Source organism: Lissotriton vulgaris, chromosome 9 (assembly GCF_964263255.1).
Source record: "Lissotriton vulgaris chromosome 9, aLisVul1.2, whole genome shotgun sequence".
NCBI classification, from domain to species: Eukaryota; Metazoa; Chordata; class Amphibia; order Caudata; family Salamandridae; genus Lissotriton; species Lissotriton vulgaris.
In genome coordinates, this window is record NC_141697.1 from 211,183,138 (window position 1) to 211,205,032 (window position 21,895).

Here is a 21,895-nt window from a genome sequence, read left to right on the forward strand (position 1 = left end):
TGCAAGCAGCCAGGTCACTACGTACACGAATGTGCAGTTCTGAAACATAACATAGCGACAGGTAAAACTAAAGAGAGACCGCATCCACCTAGACAAGACCATAACCAGCATCAGTCTACACAGAATACACAGCCCATGCATGCATCTGCACAGACAGCACAGACCGTAGCAGTACCACAGCCACAGCCCATTGCTGCAACTCAGCAAGTCTCACAACAGATGTACCAGTATGCCCAGTCTGCTTACCCCGAATATTCCCGATATACATGAAACAGCCTAGAGAGGGAAGGTGGCTTGCCTCTTATCGAGATTCCTGTAGATCAAGAAGGTCCTTATGTACACAGTCAGGTATTGGGGAAAGATAGAAAGTTTTTAATTGACACAGGGGCAAGTCGCACTACAATAAGTCATGACGAAGTTCCAGGGGCACCCCTCTCAGGCTCACAAAATGTTTCCCTTGGGTTTTCAGGACAGCCTATTGTAAATGAAGTATCAGAACCAGTTCCCCTGGCTGTGGGTCCATTATCACGCGTTACAGACCTATTACTAACAAAATCATGTCCGGAGAATCTGTTAGGAATTAAAACACTGAAGGCTCTAGGAGCTATAATATGTTGCTCCCCGGAGGGGGTTAGACTCTTTTTGCGGGATTTCAAGGGTCATTACGTCCTTCGTGAGTTCGACGTCAGATTGAAAAATGTACCTGATTACTTGTGGGCAAAAGGCCCAACTGATGTAGGATGTATGCACATTACACCATACCGCGTTACCCTCAAGGCAGGTGTTGTATTACCCAGAATCAGACAATACAAGTTACCACCCGATGCTGTAGCGGCTTTACTGAAAATCAGTGAAGAGCTCATTGCCCAAGGAGTGGTCGTCGAAACCGACTCCAATATCTGTAATTCACCCATAATTCCGATTCTTAAACGTACTGATCCCAATGCACCGCCAGTATATCGGCTGGTGATTGATCTTCGAGAATTGAATAAATGCATTATCCCACAGTATCCTGTGGTCCCCGATATATCATCTCTATTGACTGCTATTGATTCAGAAGCAACGTTCTTTACTGTAATTGATCTCAAGAACGCCTTCTTCAGCGTGCCTATTGATCCCGAGAGCCAATATCTCTTCGGATTCTGTTTAAATGGACGCAGTTTCAAATTTTCGCGCGCACCTCAAGGATTTACAGAAAGCCCCAGCATCTATAGTCAAGCACTGAAAAGACAACTAGATTGTATTCAAATGCCAGTTAACACCGCTTTACTACAATACGTCGATGATCTGCTGATCACCGCACGAAGTGAGCCCGAATGTGAAAAAGCATCACTGACAGTTTTACATTTCCTGGCTGACAAGGGACACAAGGTGTCTCCTTCGAAGCTACAATTCTGTGCTCAGCAAGTTGTGTACTTGGGTCACTTACTGTCCAAAGTGGGGAGACAGCTCACTCCCGATCGCATTCAGTTAATTGTGAACATGCCGCAACCCAAGACACAAAAGGAAGTGCGGGCCTTCATAGGCCTCACCTCGTACTGCAGACAATGGATTCCCCAGTATGCATTTTTAGCTAAACCACTCATCCAGTTAACGACACAGGAGGCAGCAACTTCGACTGTCCTCCCTTGGACTCAGGAACACACACAAGCTTTTGAAGAATTAAAGAAAGTTCTATGCCAAGCACCAGTTTTAGCGACACCATGTTACAGCAAACCGTTTACACTTTTTGTTACAGAACGTGATGGCACAGCGTTGTCTGTCCTCACTCAAGACCAAGCAGGTTCACATAAGCCTTGTGCTTATTTTTCTAGTACATTGGATTCAGTAGCTCAAGCACTCCCTGCGTGTTTAAAGTCAGTAGCAGCGACAGCGTTAGCAATAAGACAAAGTGATTCAATTGTTTTAGGTCATCAGTTAACAGTTCAAGTACCACATTCTGTAGAGGTTTTGTTAAACAGAACCCAGACTCAACACTTAACTATAGCACGACTGACAGGTTATGAATTAACACTATTCCAGCCACACATAGAAATCAGACGTTGCAGCATCCTGAACCCAGCAACACTGTTACCTACAGTTATGACAGATCCAGCTCCGCATGATTGTATAGAAATAATTAATGCAGTAACTAAGCCAAGACGAGACTTAACAGATGTCCCATTGACAAATCCAGACCTGACGCTTTATGTGGACGGTTCATGCATGAGAACAAGTACAGGAGAATTAGTGGCCGCGTACGCCGTGACCACTGAAACTGAAATTAAAGAAACACATCGTATTGACACCCTGTCTGCTCAAGCAGCAGAGCTCATCGCTCTGACCCGAGCTTGTATTCTAGCCAAGAACAGAAATGTTAACATATACACAGATTCCCGCTATGCCTTCGGAGTTGTACACGACTTCGGAGTCCTCTGGCAAGAACGAGGTTTTCTGACTTCTCATGGGGCCAAGATACAACATGGCCCCCTCATTCAAGCACTGTTAGAAGCAATACATTTGCCCTCGGGCATATCAGTCATGAAGTGTAAGGCACATACCAAAGTCACAGATTCTGTTTCCCAGGGTAACGACCTGGCAGACCAGACAGCAAAACATACAGCACTGACTCACACCCAGACTACTGATGTGACAAAGACAATAGTCCAGACCCAGTGTATGACAGTTAGAGATCCCGCCCTAGACGTAATTGACATCCAGACACATGCTACTCCAGAGGAGATAAAGAAATGGACTGAACTAGGAGGGATTCAGACAGATCAAGGTTGGGTGACGAAGGGAAAATCTATATGGTTTCTCCCCGACTCAATGGTTCAAGTCATGATAAATACAGCACATAGTCCTGCCCATCTTGGAGAGAAAGCCATGTTAGACAGTTTACAGAATCTCTGGTACAACAAACATTTACGAGCAGCAGCAAAACAGAAAGTGCGTACTTGCATGATCTGTTGTCAGTTCAATCCAGGTAAAAGCGTCCCTGTTGAGCAAGGTGGATTCCATCCTCCCGATCACCCTTTTGAAGTCCTCCAGATGGATTATATCCAGATGAATAGCTGTAGAGGATTTAAGTATGTCCTTGTAATTGTTTGTGCTCTGTCCCGCTGGACCGAAGCATACCCAGTCCCAGACTACACTGCTCCGACCACTGCCAGACAGTTGGTTCGTGAATTCTTCCCACGGTACGGTTTGCCCCGTGTCGTGTACTCAGATAACGGACAGCCGTTCTCGTCCGAGTTGATGAAACAAGTTTCCCTCTTGCTAGGATATCAGTGGAGGTTCCACTGTGTCCGACATCCCGAAGCAGCTGGCCTTGTAGAAAGGCATAATCAGACACTAAAAATCCGTCTTGCCAAGATCTGTCAGGAAAAAGGGGTCGACTGGATAGTCGCCCTGCCCGTGGCACTATTCTACATGAGAATGGTCGCCCACTCAAGATCAGGGCTATCCCCGTATGAAGTGGTCTTCGGCAGACCGCCGAATATGTGGGGGACGCCCGTTCCGAAAAAGATCACTGATGTTGATTGTAACATGTTGACAGATTACCTTGCCTCCTTGATGTCTGCACTCCAATCATGTCGTTCACAGGTTGCCGCAGCCTTCCCTGACAACACCGATGTAAAGGCGCATGAGGTCCGTCCAGGGGACCTGGTACTCGTCAGGAACTTCGACCGGAAAAGTCCGCTGGAGCCCCGCTGGAAGTCTCCGAAGACCGTTCTGCTTACCACCAGGACCGCCGTGAAAATCGAGGGGAGAAAGGGGTGGGTCCACACGAGTCACATCAAGCTATGCAATGAACTAAAAAACGGACTGAAACAGGACTCTGACTCGTCCACCCCCACCAAAGACTGTGTTGAAGCACAAGACGTTACTGTGCCTAAAAGAGAAAAGACTCCTCAAGAACTTTACCGTATGAAGCTTCGATCTAGCAAGTCAGACAGTTTAATTGTTTAAGTCCTCCCCTAGGTGAATCGGTTAAATAGTTTCTGACATATATCCCCTAGATCGAGTTAGAGAGAGAGAGGAAAAGAGAAGAACATATTGCAAATCACTTCGTAGTCACTGCATAGTGACACTAATAATCATGTTTATTCTGAGTATTCTAATTATTATTGCCAGCATTCTGCTTCCTATGTACTGGCCTATTTTCAGGCGTGAACAATCTGCTTACAATGTCTCTGCTGAACACACTTTTAGTGAACTTCCTGCACATGAACTCTCCTACAGACTTGCGCTGCGCAACAATACATTCATTAGTATGTTACACCATTCCCATCAGACAAATAATGCTACAGACTGTTGGATATGTGGCCGACTCCCTCCCTACCAGAATTACAAGGGAGCTCTGCCTCTCTTTCCGTACCCATTCACTCACAATGGCTCCTGTGGAGCATGGTTTAAAATAATTAATTCTTTAGATCCTGATATTGCTGTTTTCGATGGGGGCTGGGTTTGGGGAAACTTGAACTTAGTCCTGCTCAACGTCTGTTATCCTGATAAAGAGGGACTTCCCACTCGAATAGGAACTGATCTAGAAAATGAAGTATATGGATTAGGTAATTACACGATTAGCCTTATGATCCTCACTGTTGAATCTGAAACTGCTCCAGTTTTGCCCCATATGTTAGTATTACCAGTTACAGGTGAATTATGTGTTAGCAAGAAAGGTTCAGTACACATAGGTCATAGTAAATGCACTACTGTGGTCGAGTTCAGTGACCATGGTAAATCGTCCTTTAAAGCTATCAGTCATTCCTACTTCGTTTGTGGTCATACCGCATACATACGTTTGCCTCCAGATTGGGATGGTACCTGTTACATTGCATTCCTTCTGCCACCTGTTTTTCTAGCTCCCCCTGATTATCATAGAAATACGAATCTAGCACCGAATAGACCCAAAAGAGATATTCCCCTTGTCGACTACACAGAAACGGCATGGGAACAGTACACTGATTTTAATAAAGGATTCTTTTTCTTCCTAGGGCCTGTCCAAAACAGTAAATTAATACGCAGATTAACGAGAACACTCGAAGCAGTAGTGAACGAAACTGCCTCCGCTCTAGGTAACTTAACAGAGGAGCAGTCCGCTATACGGACTGTTGTCCTTCAAAATCGTCTTGTGATTGACGTCATCTTGGCAGATAGAGGTGGAGCCTGTAAGGTCATCGGGTCAAGTTGCTGTGTTTTCATTCCACAAAATGCACCATCTGTCTATCAAGCTATCACCCGTTTACATAAAATTGCAAATCAGATACATCAGAATCCAGGCACCTGGACTTGGTCCGGTTGGTTCTGGACTACGTTAACAGCTTGGGGATGGAAGATCTTATCCTTCCTAGGCATTGGCCTTGTTATAGTATTCAGTTGTTGCCTGTGCCTGCAGTGTGGGCCAGCGATATGTGGACTGTGTGCCACATCCTGCATTGAGCATTCCAGTTGCCTCTCAAATAGTCAAAGAAAGAAAGACGAACATATAATGTTACAAGAACAAACCGATCGATTTATGAGGATCGATATATCATGAAGGGTCCGTAGGGAACAAGGAGGGAATGAGGTAATATAAATTTTATGGTCATGTTGTGTTCCCTAGCGAGTACCCCACCGACTCCATGTACGAGTTAAAAGTGCATGTAACTTCCCTCCTGTACCAGCTATGAAGACGCAAATACATTTGCGTCCAACGTTAACTTGTCCTCTTTCAGACCCACCATGAATGGGTTTGATGGTCCGTTCCTAAGTATGCTATGCCAACGTCTTTTTGAAGTGTACTCCTACGTTTTCCAGCCTGGCTGAAAGTAGGCCCTGAATCTCTGCCATCGAGCCTCTTTTCTGGCTTCTGACTGCGAGGGCCTCTGCCCAAGCAGCCCCCGTCCCCGTGAACTCTGACTTACTTCTAGCGCGGCCCTCCGTGCTCAGCTCAGCCTGCTGCTTGCCAAGATTGACTATAACCTTCGAGTTATCTGTTTTCCTCCCCGAAGATACATTCCAGCCTGCTAGCTTCAGTAAACATCCTTCCTCTGCTACAGGGCTAAAGGGCCGACCTGTCTTTATGCAAGTAATTCATAGCCTCTGTTGCCATGCTTCCATGGAAGGCCCCATGCCCCACGCTTCTCATACAGACACTCAGGCGCTTATACACGCACTCCCAGCAAGTATAGAATAGCTTCTGCTCTAGAGACCTTTCTGCCCAGATAGCTCAGTCCCTAAACATCAGATACCAGATATGATAGAAGCACAAGTTGATCTGACATGCCAGACTTCTGTCTCTTTCCGTCAGTGTAAATGTCAAGTCCCCTGCACCCCGTCTATCACACGTCATGCAGCTGCGCGCGCATCCAAGCCTCCGATTTCTGCTGACATTGCAACATTCTGTTAGCACCACCCCTTGGTGCCACCCACTTGCGTCACCTATCAGTGACGTTTCTAGCACACACCCTAGTTACGCCTAGTTTACGCCTCTTGATGATGTACTAGCACCACGTGTATACTGTTATCTTGTCTTCTCTCAGCTGTTACGCCTCTTACATTGAACGTTATGATGTAAATCAAGTATATAAGCTATGTATTGTCAATAAACGTTAGCGCGCTCATCTATCCCTTCTGACACCCTGTGTGGTGGTCAGAACATGATATCCTGATTCCTTTATGAGGAATAAAACCCTTAGAAACTCTTACACCACGGACTCTGTTTTCCTTCATTTCGATTGAGTTATTATTGATTAAGTACTTACCTGCATAGAAATTAAGAGAGTAAATTAATTATTTACATCAGCTATATTGAATTAAAAAAAATTTATTTCAAATATTCAAATGAGTATTTAAATGATAGTTGATTTGTCACAAATTTAAATACATATAAAAAATAATAATGTAAAATATTTGTTAATTTATTTTTATGAAACAAATAATATTGGGAATATTTTAAAATAGGATGTTTAGATATAAAGGTACAGTTGGACATGAACCAAATATCATAAAAAGAAAAGCCATGTAATGGAGAACTTTAAAAATTAATCTAGCTAGGTATTGGAACATCATGGTATTGTCTGTTAAGTGCATATGCTTGTCTGAGTAAAAAAGCAGTGTGATACAATTCAAAATCGGGAAATCGTAAACCACCTTCATGTTTTAGATTTGATTAATTTAGTTAAAGCAATATGGGCAGGTTTGTTATTCCATAGAAATTTTTCTACAAATGGAATGGATTTGATTAACATAGTAATTAGGAAATTTAAAGGGCAACATAGTGAGTAAAATAGAATAAGTAGTACAATCATTGTTTTAATGGTATCCAATCTGTCCCACGAAGATAGATGGAGCGGTGAACACATAGAGAGAGAGTTTGGAATTAGAATTTTCTGAGTATTAAAGTTAAGGGTAAAGACAAGACCCTTAATTTTAGACGGGCTCCATTTAAAATTAGTATGAGAAAACATGAATAGGAGGCATATTGAGTTTAAGGGTAAGATTTCAGTTTTAGAAATGTTTTATTTATAACCTGATATTGTAGATTATAAATCAATTTCCTGCAGGAGGGGAGGTAAGGAAATTAATTGTTTTGAGAGGCACATCAGGATATCATCTGCATAAGCAGATAATTTAAATTTGTGGGATTTGTGGCGGAAACCAGAAATAGAAGGAATAGGATAGGAGAGAGGGGAGAACCTTGCCGTGTTCCTGTGTGAAGGTTGAAATAAGGGGATAAGGACCCATTGACAGATATACATGCACAGGGATCAGAATACAATAGTTTAATTAATGCAATAAATTTGGAGCCAAATCCAAACCACTGAAGAGTTTTAAACATGAATAGCCAAATAATGCGGTCAAGGTTTTTCAGCATCAAGGGACAATGCAGCTAGAGTATCAGGATAAGTTTTTTCCCAGAGTGAGAATATTAGAAAACATTCTAGCATTATCTGAGGAAAATAAGCATGGGCGGAATTTGCGATTTCTCAATATGCGAATTTGCGTTAATTCGTAATCGCGATTCGCAAAAATCCGCCACATTCCGCGAGCTTGTGAATTTATTTTTTGCGAGTTCGTGAGATTTTTTTACCGGTTCCGGAACAAGAACTTGCACATGCGGTCGCAACGGTCGAAAACATGTTGTTTCCACTTAACCAGCCTGCTCGCGATGCCTTTTTCATGTTTCGGATCACAATGAAGTGTTCCCGTTCGCAATTTCCTGTTTTGGGTCGCAATGACGTGTTCGAGATTGCGGCATCGCTCGGCCAGCTACCAAAATCTTGCAGCACACGCAAACAGGGAGGAAAACTCATCAGCGAACGAAGAATCATGGTTAGTCAATGACGCGCACACAAGATTGTATTTTTGAAGCACAAACAAGAAAAAAAATCTGCCAACTCGCAAATTGCGGATTTTTGGGCAATTTCGCACGATTTGCGGGATTCGCGAATCGTAAAATTGCCAAAAATTTGCTGAAACTGCAAGCGGATCGAATTTTCCGCCCATACTCACAGGAAAGTCTACCTTTATTATAGCCAGACTGATCTGGTTTAATAAGTAGGGGAGTAGCCCCTTCTAAGGTAGAATTTTTGTGAAAATATTGCAATCATAATTAATTCATTACATAGAGTGATAATTATGGGAAAGGGAAAGATCTTTATCAGGTTTACGGAGAATAACAATAAGAGCGCCTAGAAAGGAACCTTCAGGCTTAGAATGTGAGAGGAGGTAAAGAGCTCAAATAAGTGTGGAACAAAACTGGATGAAAAAGAGGATATAAGTCCAATGGAGAAGCGATCAGGGACAGGGGCTTTAGCTCTCTTTAAGGATTTAATTGCGTCTGAGATCTCCTGAATAGTTATATCTTTTTCCAGGAGAACCATGGCATCCGGAATAAAGCATGAAGAGGAAAGACCATCAAAAAAATGATTAAATATCTGTATCAGTGGGATGAGTGTCATCTTGAATGGTAATAAGTCTGAAATGCCTTAACGATGTCTGAATCAGAATGTAGAAGGGTATTGGTTAACCCTGGGCATAGTAGGCGTAGCGGGGTTACGCGAAGCTACGTTAAGTGGGCGAGAAACTACGCCCACCTACGCACTTCGCGTAGCCCCACTACGCGCCACCCGCCTCCCTCCCTAAATACTTAAATTACCTTTTTAAAATGAATAAAAACCACTTACCTTGTACGCTGCATTCCCCGGGGCTCCCTCTTGTAATCACGACGCCGTCTTGGATACTAATGGGCATGCGCGGCCGCCCGTGCATGCGCATTTCTTGCGAGAAATGCATATACGCGGCGGCAGCGCATGCGCATTAGTATCCGAGACGGCAGCGCGATTACAAGAGAGAGCCCCGGAGATGCAGCGGATAAGGTAAGTGGCTTTTAAAGGTTAATTTAAGTATTTAGGGAGGGCGGGAGGGAGGCGGGTGGCGGGCAACTTCGCTACGCCCACAGAGTGGGCGTAGTTTTCCCTGCTACACCTACTTAGCAAAGGGCGAAGAAGGCAACACTACGCCCACTCTGTGGGCGTAGCGAAGTACTTAGTCCAGGGTTAGTATTGGTAAGTATATTGCGAATGGTGCTGATGTATTTCTTTTCTGATTTGACTTTTAAATAAATAGCCAACATTTTGCCAGCTTTGTTTTGTCCCCCGCGGTATGTAGATTTTTTTCTGAGTAGAATGTTACAGATATCAATTGTAGCCAATGTGTTTTGTTTAAATCAGATTTTGCTTTGATTAAATCACAAAGGTGGACAGAGGATTTAGAAGTATAGTAAGCGGTTTCAAGGGTCTTATTATGACTGAGGGAGGAGCTATTTTATTTTAGCAGTATATGCGATGGCAAAAGCTCTAAGCGAGGTTTGACTGCATCCCAGTTGTTATGCATAGAAGTGTCACTTGATTTATTAAAATGAAAAAAATCTTGAATAAAAGAAGTAGCATTTAGAATTTAAGTCTAATTGGATAATAACAAGTTATTAAATATCCATCTAGCCTAGTTGGAAGTGGCAAGGGACAAATCAAGCAAAACTTAGAGTGGGGCGTGGTCATAAATAAAAATGGAGCCAATCACAGAGGATTGGAGCGAGGTAGTAAAGGTTTTGATATAAAAATATAATCAATGCACAACATAGTATGATGAACATTAGAATAGAACGTAAATGCATAATTATCAGGAGTACTAGTTTTCCTAGCATCATGTAGTGGATGAGAGGCATTAGCAGATTGGAACGCTTTATGAGATGTTTCTAGTTTAAACTTACAATCAGATTTCCTATCAGAAAAGTGGTTGAGACAAATATTAAAATCTCCAGCAAGAATAATATTGGGATTAGAAATTGAAGATCATTTTAGTTGGATATTGTGCCAAAAATCTGGGTCAGATTTAACCAGCCCTTAGATATTAAAGAAGGTAACACGTTTATTATAAATCATGGTGTGAGGTATTACACATCGTTTACTCACATCATTTTCAGTTGATATAATTTGCAATTTCAAAGATTCATGACAGAGGATGGCAACATCATCTTTATGATTAACAGCAGGGGAAAAACATCTTGGCCCACCCATTGACGTTTAAGTTTGACAGATTCAACATCATTACAATGGGTTTCCTGCAAAAAAGCAATCTGACAATCAATATTTTGTGAGAACGTACCTTTTGACACTTAACGGGGTAAACCAGACCACAAATGTTCCACGTTACAGGGGGACAATCACAATGATGACGAACTTCAAAAAACAACAATGAAGACAAAAGACGTTAGTCATGATAGTGAGACAACATGATAAAACTAATAAGAGCATACGGTAACAAATAAAATACATAATCAACATATATAATGAGGAAGAAGAAGAACATAATTAATAAGGGGGAAATGAAAAAGAGGATACAGTATAAGTGGAAAAGGAAAGAGAGTAAAAGAAGAAAAGAAGAAAACGGATTAAGGACAAAAAGCCAGATCTGTAATGTACAGAAGAAGAGACACAAATCGGGCATTTCAGCACAGAAGGACAAGAGCTACAAAGAAGGATCTGTAATGTACAGAAGAAGAGACACAAATCGGGCATTTCAGCACAGAAGGACAAGAGTTACAAAGGTAGAAAGAATAGAAACAGAAGACGATGAGAGACATAAAGAGAATTAGTTGATGTAGGAAATAGAGAGAGTAAGATAGTATACGTTTAGATAGTTAAACCACATAAAACATCATAAAAATATAAAGTACAACAAAGACCTTGACAGAGAAAGATAATGAGTTATGAAGAATTAACAATATAATAATTTAAGAAACATTGAACATTTTAAGAACACACAGCATTTGTGTCCTTTGGTACACTGGCAATAGAGTGCAAAAACTGTTTTAGTTTGAGAGAATCTTCAAAAGAATAAGATACACCTTCATAAGTAATTTTACAAAGACAAGGATGTAAGCTGCCATAACGAATCTTTATAGACCTCAGTTGCAGACGGAGAACTAGGAATTCCCTGCGTCTAGCAGTGGTAGCATTAGAAAGGTCTTGTGAGATGAAGATATGATGGCCAGACCAGACGGCGTTTTTCCGTGGCAATTTTTAATACATGCATCATGTGGTAGCATTAGAAAGGTCTTGTGAGATGAAGATATTATGGCCAGACCAGATGACGTTTTTCCCTGGCAACTTTTAATACATGCATCAAGTCGGTGAAATCAAAAAAGAGCATAATAAAGTCACACAGTTTGTTAGAATGAGGTTGAAGACAACCAAGACTATGTGCTTTTTGGATGTAGAGAGGAGTGGAAGATTGAAGGTTGAGAAGGTCAGACAAAGATTTCTTCAAGAAAGAAAGGCGATCCGGACCCTCAACATTTCCAGGTAGTCCATACAGTCTAAGGTTGTTCCATCTGTTGTGATTTTCTAAATCCTATGTATGGAGCTTGAGCTTATGATTTTCTTGTTCCAGTAAGGGTACTGGTAGATATATCTTAAAGATTCATATACGCTATTCCATTTAAGACATTTCACCTTCCATGTTGATCCAACAATCCTCAATCAATTGCAGTTTTTCATTGGTGGCATTCATGAATGGTTTTAACGCACACAGTTCATCTAAAATGTAATCCAGGACAGGATCAGAAGATGACTGGACCAGAGATACAGGGTTATTTTTGGCTCTTTTTGGTTTGGCTCCAGATGAAGATGGTTTCTTAAGAGAAAGTGAATCCTTAGCCATCTTGACCAAATTACTTGTCGACAAGGATGATTTGTAAAAGAAGAGCTTCGTCCCATGAAAGGGAAGTTCAGTGTTATATGGCACGAGGATATGACGATGAGTCAGACACAATATTGATGGAAGACGCAGCTGGAACCCAGAAGATGGAAACTTATAGTATAAAGCAAGCTCACAGTAAATGAGTGATCATTTATGAGTGATCATTTACATTTACTCAGGTTCAAATCATACTTTGAAAGGAACAATCATATGCAGTCTCAGTGGCAAACAGAGTAGTTGAAGAGAAGGCAATATACAAAAAGGTTAACAATACCATCCTTAAGGGAATGCTGCACCATTAGACATAAGCAGAGCAAAGGAATTACAGTGGTGATAACATCCTATGTTCCTTCACACTTTAAGCCTTATGACCACTTGCAAAAGGAACATCAAATATATACAAGGCGGCTTGTTGAGTCACAAATGATCATTGAGGATAAACAGGATACAGAGGAGACAAACTAGGCGCAAAAAATATTGACAGCTATTGGGTCTAAATAGGTGAGTAGCCAGTAGACATCCTTAGACTAGAAAAGTATGTGAAGCAGGATTGAGACTTGGCCAAGAAGAATGCAAAGTTACCCTCTTGATTTTATTCCAGGCCGCCGCTAGATCTTTCAGCACTCTTAATCTAATCTTTTTAAAGTACTTTGGATCAGCAAATTTATACAGAAAGCCATGCTGCTTGACATTCTCCATTCTGAGCAGCGCAGACAACAGTTTCCCTATAACTGAACTCCCCGGAGTACCCATCAAAAATCTACAATTCTTCAACAAAAAAGCCCATGATAAATCTGAAAGTCTGGGGCCGCCAGCCCTCCCTTCAAAAGTTTTCTCCTAATCTTCTTCCATGACAAGCGGGACCCTCTTGAAGCCCAAATAAATGAACCTATCTTGCTCTGAAGTCTTGCCTTTCTCAAATAAAAGTGGCAGTGAATCAAACAAAAAAGTTATCTGAGGTAGGACCATCATCTTCAACAAATTGACAGTGGCCATACAGCGTTAGCGGGAGATGAGCCTACCCTCGCAGAGCAGCAGAGATCTCCTTCCTGACTCTAACAAAGTTAACTTTGGTAAGCTCTCGTAAGTCTTGTGTTATCCTCACTCCTAGATAATGCATCTCCAATTTGCAGGCTATACACTCTGTATTTAAATTCCAAGACATAACATCTGTCTTGTCCACATCTATAAGGTATCCAGAGACAGCCCCAAACTCCTTCGTTAGTTCAACTAAACAGCCCATCGACTGCTGCAGCTTAGAAGTTAGGATAACTTTATCATGGGCATATAGCCCGATCTTCCTTGACCATCCCTCAAATTCAAACGGGGGATCCTCTCTGCTTCTCTAATCCTACAGGCTATGGGTTCAATGTAAAGGGCAAATAAAAAGGGTGAAAGGAGACACCCTTGTCTGGTACCTCTCATTATTTGTATTGGCTGAGTTAATGTCCCGTTCACTAATACCCTGGATGTGGGGGAGTGATATAATAGTGCCAAAACCGAACTGAAATCTACATCCAACTTTAGATGCTTTATCAAGGCCTGTAAGTAAGCCCAGTTCACCCGATCAAACGCCAGTGCGATGACTGCCAGGGGAAGGTTATGAGCAGAAGCCACATCTATACTCTCAATAAGGGAGAAAGTTAGTTCCTTCAGGTACCTGCCCTTGATAAAACCTTTCTGGTCTTCATGTACTAGCTGGGGGAAAACTTTACTGAGCCTGTCCGCCATGGTCTTTGAAAAAAGCTTGTAATCACAGTGCAATAGTGAAATTGGCCTATATGAATCCATGTACTTTGCCGGCTTTCCAGGTTTAGGCAGTAGTATAATATTCGCCTCATTCCATGAGGGCGGGAGAGAGGCCTTCCCCAAAAAAACCTCATAAAATAACTGCGTTAAAAAAGGCGCTAGTATACCTATTAGCACCTTATAAACCTCCGCTGGAAGCCCGCCAGACCCTGGTGCCTTCCCTTTCTTCACCTGTTTAATCACGCCTTCCACTTCTACCTTACAATGTCTCCTGATTCAGAGTTTCCTGAAGATCCTCCAACAGTGGTTTCATCGCCTCTAACCAATGCCCTACTACCTGTGCATCAGGATTAAGATCTTCATTGTAAACTTCCTCAAAATATCTATAAAATGCTTCCGCTATGCCTTTGTATCCATAACCACTCGCCCAGACTCCCCCACTATCACTCCTTGATCAGATTCCATACCCGATCCTTTCTCGCCTTCCAGGCTAGCAATTTACTACTCCCCTCTCCATACTCAAAATGCGCCAATTGACTGGCGTCCCATTTCTCCTTAGCCCTTTGATTTAGAACAGCCACCAGCTCTGCTTTTAACTCAACCAACTCCTGCACAATCCTTTGCTCCACCTCAAAGCCACCAAGACTTATTACCTCTGCCTCACGCTGATGGACTTTCTTTTCCTATTCAGCTGCTCTGTTAAAATATATTCTCCTTTTATTAGCTCCCAAAGCACCTAGCCTAGCTAGAAGAAAAGCCCTGCATGTCTCCCAAACGATCTCAATTTTTGCTGACCCCACATACTTATCTAGAAAACTTCAGTCTCCTCACACAAACTAACCAGGACTTCCTGATCATAAAGGACTGTACGATCCAACCTCCAGGTTGAACCAAATGTACCGCTCTCGACCTTTAAAGACAAAATGACAGCTGAGTGATCCAAGAGGTGAACCCCTACATGGGAAGCCTGTGTCACGCAATCCATCAATCTAAAGTCTATCAAAAAATAATCAATTTGTGATCTGTGGCTATACTTATTATTATAAAAAAGTGTAACCTAGTAGCTGACCAGACCTCTGTCTCCAAACATCACATGATCCTGACTGGACCATCAATCCCTTCACTCTATTTGACATTTTCATATGCGCCAGAGCCCTACTATTAGATGATTGATCTAGCTAATGGTCCAGGACTGTGTTAAAATCACCTGCCAAAATAATTCTACCCGAAAAACATAATGATTCAATGGCCAGCTCATCTAAAGGCCCTAAATCATCTTGATTTGGACCATAATACCCAATATTAGTATACAACTGACCTATTATCTTAAGACTCACAATCAGCCATCTACCCCTGGTGTCTGCCACTTCACCCTCTACTAAGTAATCTACCCCTTGTCTAATCATCATCATCATCATCTTCATCATCATCATCATCGTTTTATTGTGTGATTAATTAAAATCCTTTCAATATTTACAAGAAATAAAAATAGTGCAACAGCAAGTACAAAAGGCTAATATAAATGAAGTAAAGTCAGAATAATCTGTCTCAGAAAATGTCCTCTCTGTGGTCATATATCTTGGAATAAAACATACTAAGTCTGTCCATATCAGTTCTTTCTCTAGATGGCCTTTATCACCTAGTGATCAGTCCCTGATCTCCTTTTTTGGGGCCGCAAATGCCTTATATCTTTTCCTTGTCTTGTAACAGCTTTGTTACCTTCGCCATGAATTTGATTCCCCGACATGAAAGGATAGGTGAAACACCACTTAGCCAGCATATCACCACCTGCCTGCAGGTACGGATCTTCATCATGTTGAAAATTGCCCGGAGATATCTTCTTCTTAAGACTTGCAGCGCTGGGCATACACATAGTAAGTGTGTCACTGTTTCATTCTTGTATCCGCATAATCTGCAGTTAGTGATTTCAAGTTGTTGTTTCCAAGAAGGCCTTAGATCTTTTGAATAGTGCGTGCCCAGACAAAACGCTATCAGAGATTTTTTTAAGGTGTTGGCAGTAGTGTAAGGCTAGGTAGTCTTGCGGCTTTTGGGTGGTGCATGAATTGACTACTGTCCAAGCGTGTCGCCGTTTAGTTAAGGTTCTTTTGTCTTTAAGCAAGGAAATCCTTTTTGCTGATCCATTTGCTATTTTGCAGAACTGCTTGTGGTCGATATTTTTTTCCACACTTTGTGTAGGCCCAATGTTGTCAAACACTGGCTGAGAAATTTACCCCATTGGGTAGTGTTGGGCTTGGCTACCTGAAAGTTTATTTCCTCCCAGCATAGATTGTCCATTGACTCACTAGGGGCGGATCAAAGCTTATGGCAGAATTTTGCAAATGTGGACTTCGACCTGATTTCTTGGTTTTGCAAGCCGAATTCTAAACAAAATTGGGCTGGCGCAGCTGTGCATGGCAACCAAAACACAACTTTATATATTTTGTTTTGTAAGTTGTTTAGTATCATTGATTCGCCTCCGAGCCATTGATTCGCCTCCGAGCCATCCATACCCCTTGTCTAATCAAAACTGCGATTCCTTTGGTGACTGCCAGTTGCGGAGTTTAAAAATCATGAGCCAGCCAATGCTGTGACGAAAAAAGTTGTTTACTCTCCGCCCCAGTTTAGTGAGTCTCTTGCAAAATCATAATGTGAGCTAGGGAATCCCTCAAAAATTTCAAAATTAGATCCCTCCTTCACTTTACATGTAAACCATTTACATTCCATGACAGGAGTGCTAACTCTGTCAAACTACCCCCTTTCATAATACACCCAGTGACCAATCTCAAACCGCCTAGCGGAGAGAAAGCTTCTAAGGACATTTTCACATCTTCACCCGCATACCCACCACCCCACCACCCCCACCCCCTACCCTACTGCTCCCCTGCAACCCACCCTGGAAAACCCACACAAATTTCCCATGGCCCTTCCTTGGCCCTTCGGGTACCTGCGACGGATGGTGGACGGTCCCTTTTAACTATAATCACAACTACGAAAAATATACTTCTGCGCTGCATACATTCTACTAATTTAACACATTTACCCAGTGGGCCAAGCTGTGGCACAGCAAGATCCTGAGGAAGTGCCTGCCACCCACAGGGGTGTAAGTCTGAAAACACCACACATCCACCCAGAGAGATGGAAGACTAAGCACCAAACATCCATGACATCTCACCTCCATATCCCTAGCTCACAGGAAGCCCATCAAGGCCCCATTAGCTCCTGTATACACAGGCTGTCTGGATCTGACTTGCAGAACCCTTGCAGGTGCTCAGCAGTGGGTAGAGAGCCGTGCAAAGGACAGAGCTCCTGTCTGGAGTCCAGTGCAACCAGACCTGACCCTCTAAAACAGAGCATCAATGCAATGCACTTGCAGGAATGCAGGCTCGCGGTCCTAATATTACATCATAATGTAATGTCTCGCAACCGCTGCACTCTTAGTACAGCAGCAGCCTTGGCCCTACCACAGAGAACAAGATGTGATTCATTTTGATATTATATATAATATTTATACAATCTATGATTTTTAGGTGAGCCGCACCAATACTTCATAGAAAAAAGTGGCAGTTGAGCTCTTTTTGAAATTTCTGTCCATATTTATTTTCCTGCTTAATAAGGTCCTCTAAGTTGTTTATAGCCACGCAATGTACGGTTTTGTTTAGTATTACTCCATATGGACATAATCAAAACATGCCAGTCTCCTCTAACATTCCAAGCTTCAAATCGGGTAAACTGTGAGAAAAAGTGAGGATGAATGTTCAAGGCAACAGCAAACCAACTCTCTCCCCTCCAGCCTCCTGAGAAATTCCCAAGTTAAGCAGCTACAAATTACTTCAAACAGAAACAGTTCTAATTCATCCCTTTGCCGAACGATAAAGTGGCCAGGCAGCCAGAAAACTGTGGGTGCGCTAGTGTAAATTACGCGAAAGGGGCACAAATTGTGTGTGAAAAATGTGTGTGCGAGAGTGATAATTGTATTTTTCTATTGGGCCAAAACACAAATAATATAGCGTGCATTGTTTGCAGTTTCAAGCTCAAAAGAACAATTTTTCAATCTGAAACTACCTCTTGTTTTTGGAAAAAGTTAATCTCATTTTAACTCAATCAGGAGCCATGGAGCCTGGATGTTCTCCAAGCAGCTAGCATGAAGAGTGTAGTATTCATTTGATGTTGCCTTTTGTTGGTAGGGAAGCAGTGCAGATGGAAACTGCCACATGAAACATGGCACAGTCCGGGCCTTTGAGACAAATCCGCAAATTGAAAATATCTGTCAGTGTTCATACACAAGGCCTGTCTGATAATCATTCAACTGTGTGATTTACATCTAAGGTTACTACAAGAATGGTGATGCTACAGCCAGGGGTCCTACAGTGGACCAATTTGCGCTAGAAACACAAACATAGATAACCTGCAGGAACTTCTGTCCATACGTGTGTCACTGGGTTCTGCCTAAAATGTGTAGTGTAGCTGCAGACAAGTGCTGTAACCTGCCCTTTTTCATTTGCAGAGTCTGCAACAAGAAAAACATACTAGTTTACATATGCGGAACAGCACTGGCACTGACAATTTACTCTGGTAACCAATAAATTGGGAGGTCAGGTGTGGCAGAGGAAAGGGGCCGTTGAGTCACGAGGTGCTGCGCTTTAAAAAGCAGAGTTGACAGTTAACTTATACATTTATTTGCTGCAAAGAAATTGGTGAAGAGGAAACACAATAATAGTAAATCTGTTCCAGATTAATTAATAGCGACTTGTTGTAGTACTATCTACTAATCTCTTACCTGTGACCTGCAATCTCCTTGGCACTGGCTCCATGAGATCGCTGGCAAATAATGTGCTTTGGTGGGTTCCCGGCCCAGACCAAGAGCATCAGCATGCAATGCAAAGGATAAGTAAAAAGGAATAATTTATGACCTGCTTCTGCTGGGTTTTCATTTCAGTGCATACAGTTTGTTAACAGAAAGCAGGTACGCGCTTTTTATTACTTCAACAATGTCGTATTAAGGTTATTGCCGAGACCGGAACTTTCCAGGACCCAGTCTCCGTGCCAGCAGCTCATCCATCAGCCCGCCCTCATCTGTAATAATTAACCAATGCGAAAGAAAATGCTCCTTTAAAGGGAGGCGTGCACTACTGACATCACTAACATGATGCAGTCATCATCCTGGACCTGGGTGGGCCATCCTGCAGGAAGGAGGACGACACAGGACAAAAGACAGGTAGGTACATTTCTTTTTTAATAAATATTGGGCTCATCTCACTAGGGAGAAGAATTCAATAGCCCAGGCCCCGTTAAAAAAGTGCCGGTGCTTAGCACCTGAAAGCTCCTGCACAAATTAAGTACTGCATTTACCTGCCTAAACTATATACACTCGCTTTGACACTGCTCCAAAAAACCATCTACATCCTCTACAAACTGGAAAGTATGCATTTTATTCTTCCACATAACTTTTAAAAAATCAGGAATTTCAATTGCACGGTACCTCCCAAGCTCTTTAAAGGCTCGATCCGTTTCCTAACTCCCACTGCCTGCTTGCAGTTACAATTGACAGGTCTGACCTGACCTCCACGTTCCCTCCATCTACCATTATAGCTTTCTTTTTCAGAGCAGCAGCCAAGATTTTCTCACGATGTATCCTCTGAATATCCGTTGCGATCTGATCCTCTGTTTCTTCTAGCTCCAACTCTGTTTTTAGCAGCTGTACCACATACCTTTTTATATCAGATCCTTCTTTGCCCTCCGGCAGCTTCAACATTTTTAAATTGTTTCTTCGTTGCATATTTTCTAATCTTTCTAGCTGATCCTCATGCTCCCTGTCCCTAAACCTGACATTTTCTAATTCTTTGCTATTCTCCAACACTTTCTCCTGGATCTCTTTAACCTCCAGCTCCAACGCCACCGTACGCAAGCTCAACCCATCGAATTTGGCTTCCAGTAAGCTACAGGCCCCTCTAATCCCTTCCTGGTTTACTTTGGACTCATCAAAACCCGTATGCATGTCTATATTCAGCTTCTTTAGAAGAGTAATAACCGAAACATCCAGATCTTCCTGCACTGGGGGACCCTTAGTCACATCCTCTTCACTGATTGATGCACACACACTTCTCTATGGTCCGGGGAGTTGGGAGGTTTCATCACCCAAAATCAAATGCTCTGTGCTCCCTTCTATACTTCCCCCCAAATCCGCTGTATTCAAAATGGTTTGGTTCTCCCCCTCCATATCTGTCTCCAGAACCTGGTACCTATTAGGACTCAAATGTTTTGACCAATCTAACAAGTTAATTTCCACCGGGGCACCCAGCTGAACGCAATAACCCCCCACTTCGGCCTGAACTGTCTGAACAGTCTTGTCACCCTTCGATGTTTCTAAAGGAACTGGATTGGCAGGTAATTATCCTCTCTGCAATATCAAAGTTTTGGGGAGGGGTTTATAAAAGGAAGAAAGGGTGGGGGTAATTTTTACCTTCTGCTCTAGTATGCCTACCTTGCCAGACTTGTTACAACTATTGCCTGGCTTAATATATTTTTTAATGGTATTCTTAGGCTTAGTTCCTGTACTACCTTTAACCTGTACCTTGGTACTCAAAGCGCCCGCTTCTTTAATTTGTAAATGTATTCCTAAATGTACTCCTCCCGCCTCCATCCCTGCACTCCTTAAGCTGTACCTGGCACCCTCTTTTTTAGTTGTGTTTTTACTGCACTTATTGGCAGCCAAACAATCTGCACCTCCTCTGCCCTCCTTACCACTCCTGCTGCTGTCCGAAAATTGAGCCCCTGCAGAGTGCTGGTTGCAAACTTCCTTAAAAACTTCCGCCTCCCTGGCTTTGCCCCTGCCCCTGCCGGGAGCCCCCACACCACAAAACAAAATCCTTGAGGCAGCTCGCCTGCCTCTCCCATCCTCAGCTGCATGCTCTGCTCCAGAGCTCGCTCCCCACCGCTTACTCCGCCTCCACCTCCTCCAGACTCGGCTAGCGCTCCCCGATCCAAGCCGCCATACACTGCCTGCAATCACCGCTGAACCGCAACACAGCCGCGGTACCAATCTGCTCCAAAAATGTCTAAAAGGAGGGAAAATCAGGTAAAACCTGCCCACCTGCACTTTTCCCGCAATTCTAGCCGCGCAGAAGGTTCACATCGCCTAATATGCCACCTCTGTCTCAGACACCCGCGACCAGCCAACTAGCTGGCAGTCATGTTTTCCTTTTTCCATATTACAGCTTTATGGCTCCGATCTGGGATATGCCAGGATCCCCTCCATGGTCTAAGGATGTGTTGGCAAAAGTAATGAGAGTGGATGGACCACAGAGGTGGGAAGATCTATTTCCGGAGGGCACCCTGGCTCCATGTGGGTATTGTGATCAGAGTGGGGTCAGAAATTTTCCAGGTTTAAATACCTGCAGATTCAAAGCTGGGCGGCAGGTAAGGAAAACCTAATCGGTCATCATAACGATTTTGAAGAGAAGTTGGGGTCAGAATTGCAGATCAAAAAAGAAGTTGCGCTGTGGTATTGGCCAATACTGGAGATGGAGGATGGTACTTTTATGCTGCCGGAGACCCTGTGGGGAGAGTGCTTGCGAGAGATTGCTTCAGAAGACCAATGGCAACTAACAATGTTGATACTATATAAAGTTGTTAGTTCTGCAAATTTAAGGAGAAATCACTTGTTTACGCTCCATAGGGCATATTGGTCTCCCAGAAAACTTGCGAAGTTTAATTCTGGCGGAATGGTGGTGTGTCCTAAGTGTAAGAGTCCTAACGAGGATGATCTATATATGTTTGTTACCTGCCCAGTGATAAAATAATTTTGGGAGGCTGTAAGTACGTGTCTATCATCAGCTCTGGGCTGGCAGATCAAGGTAAGCCCTGAACTTGTTATGTCGGGAAGATTGGACTTACAAGGTAAGGGCATAGATGACAATGT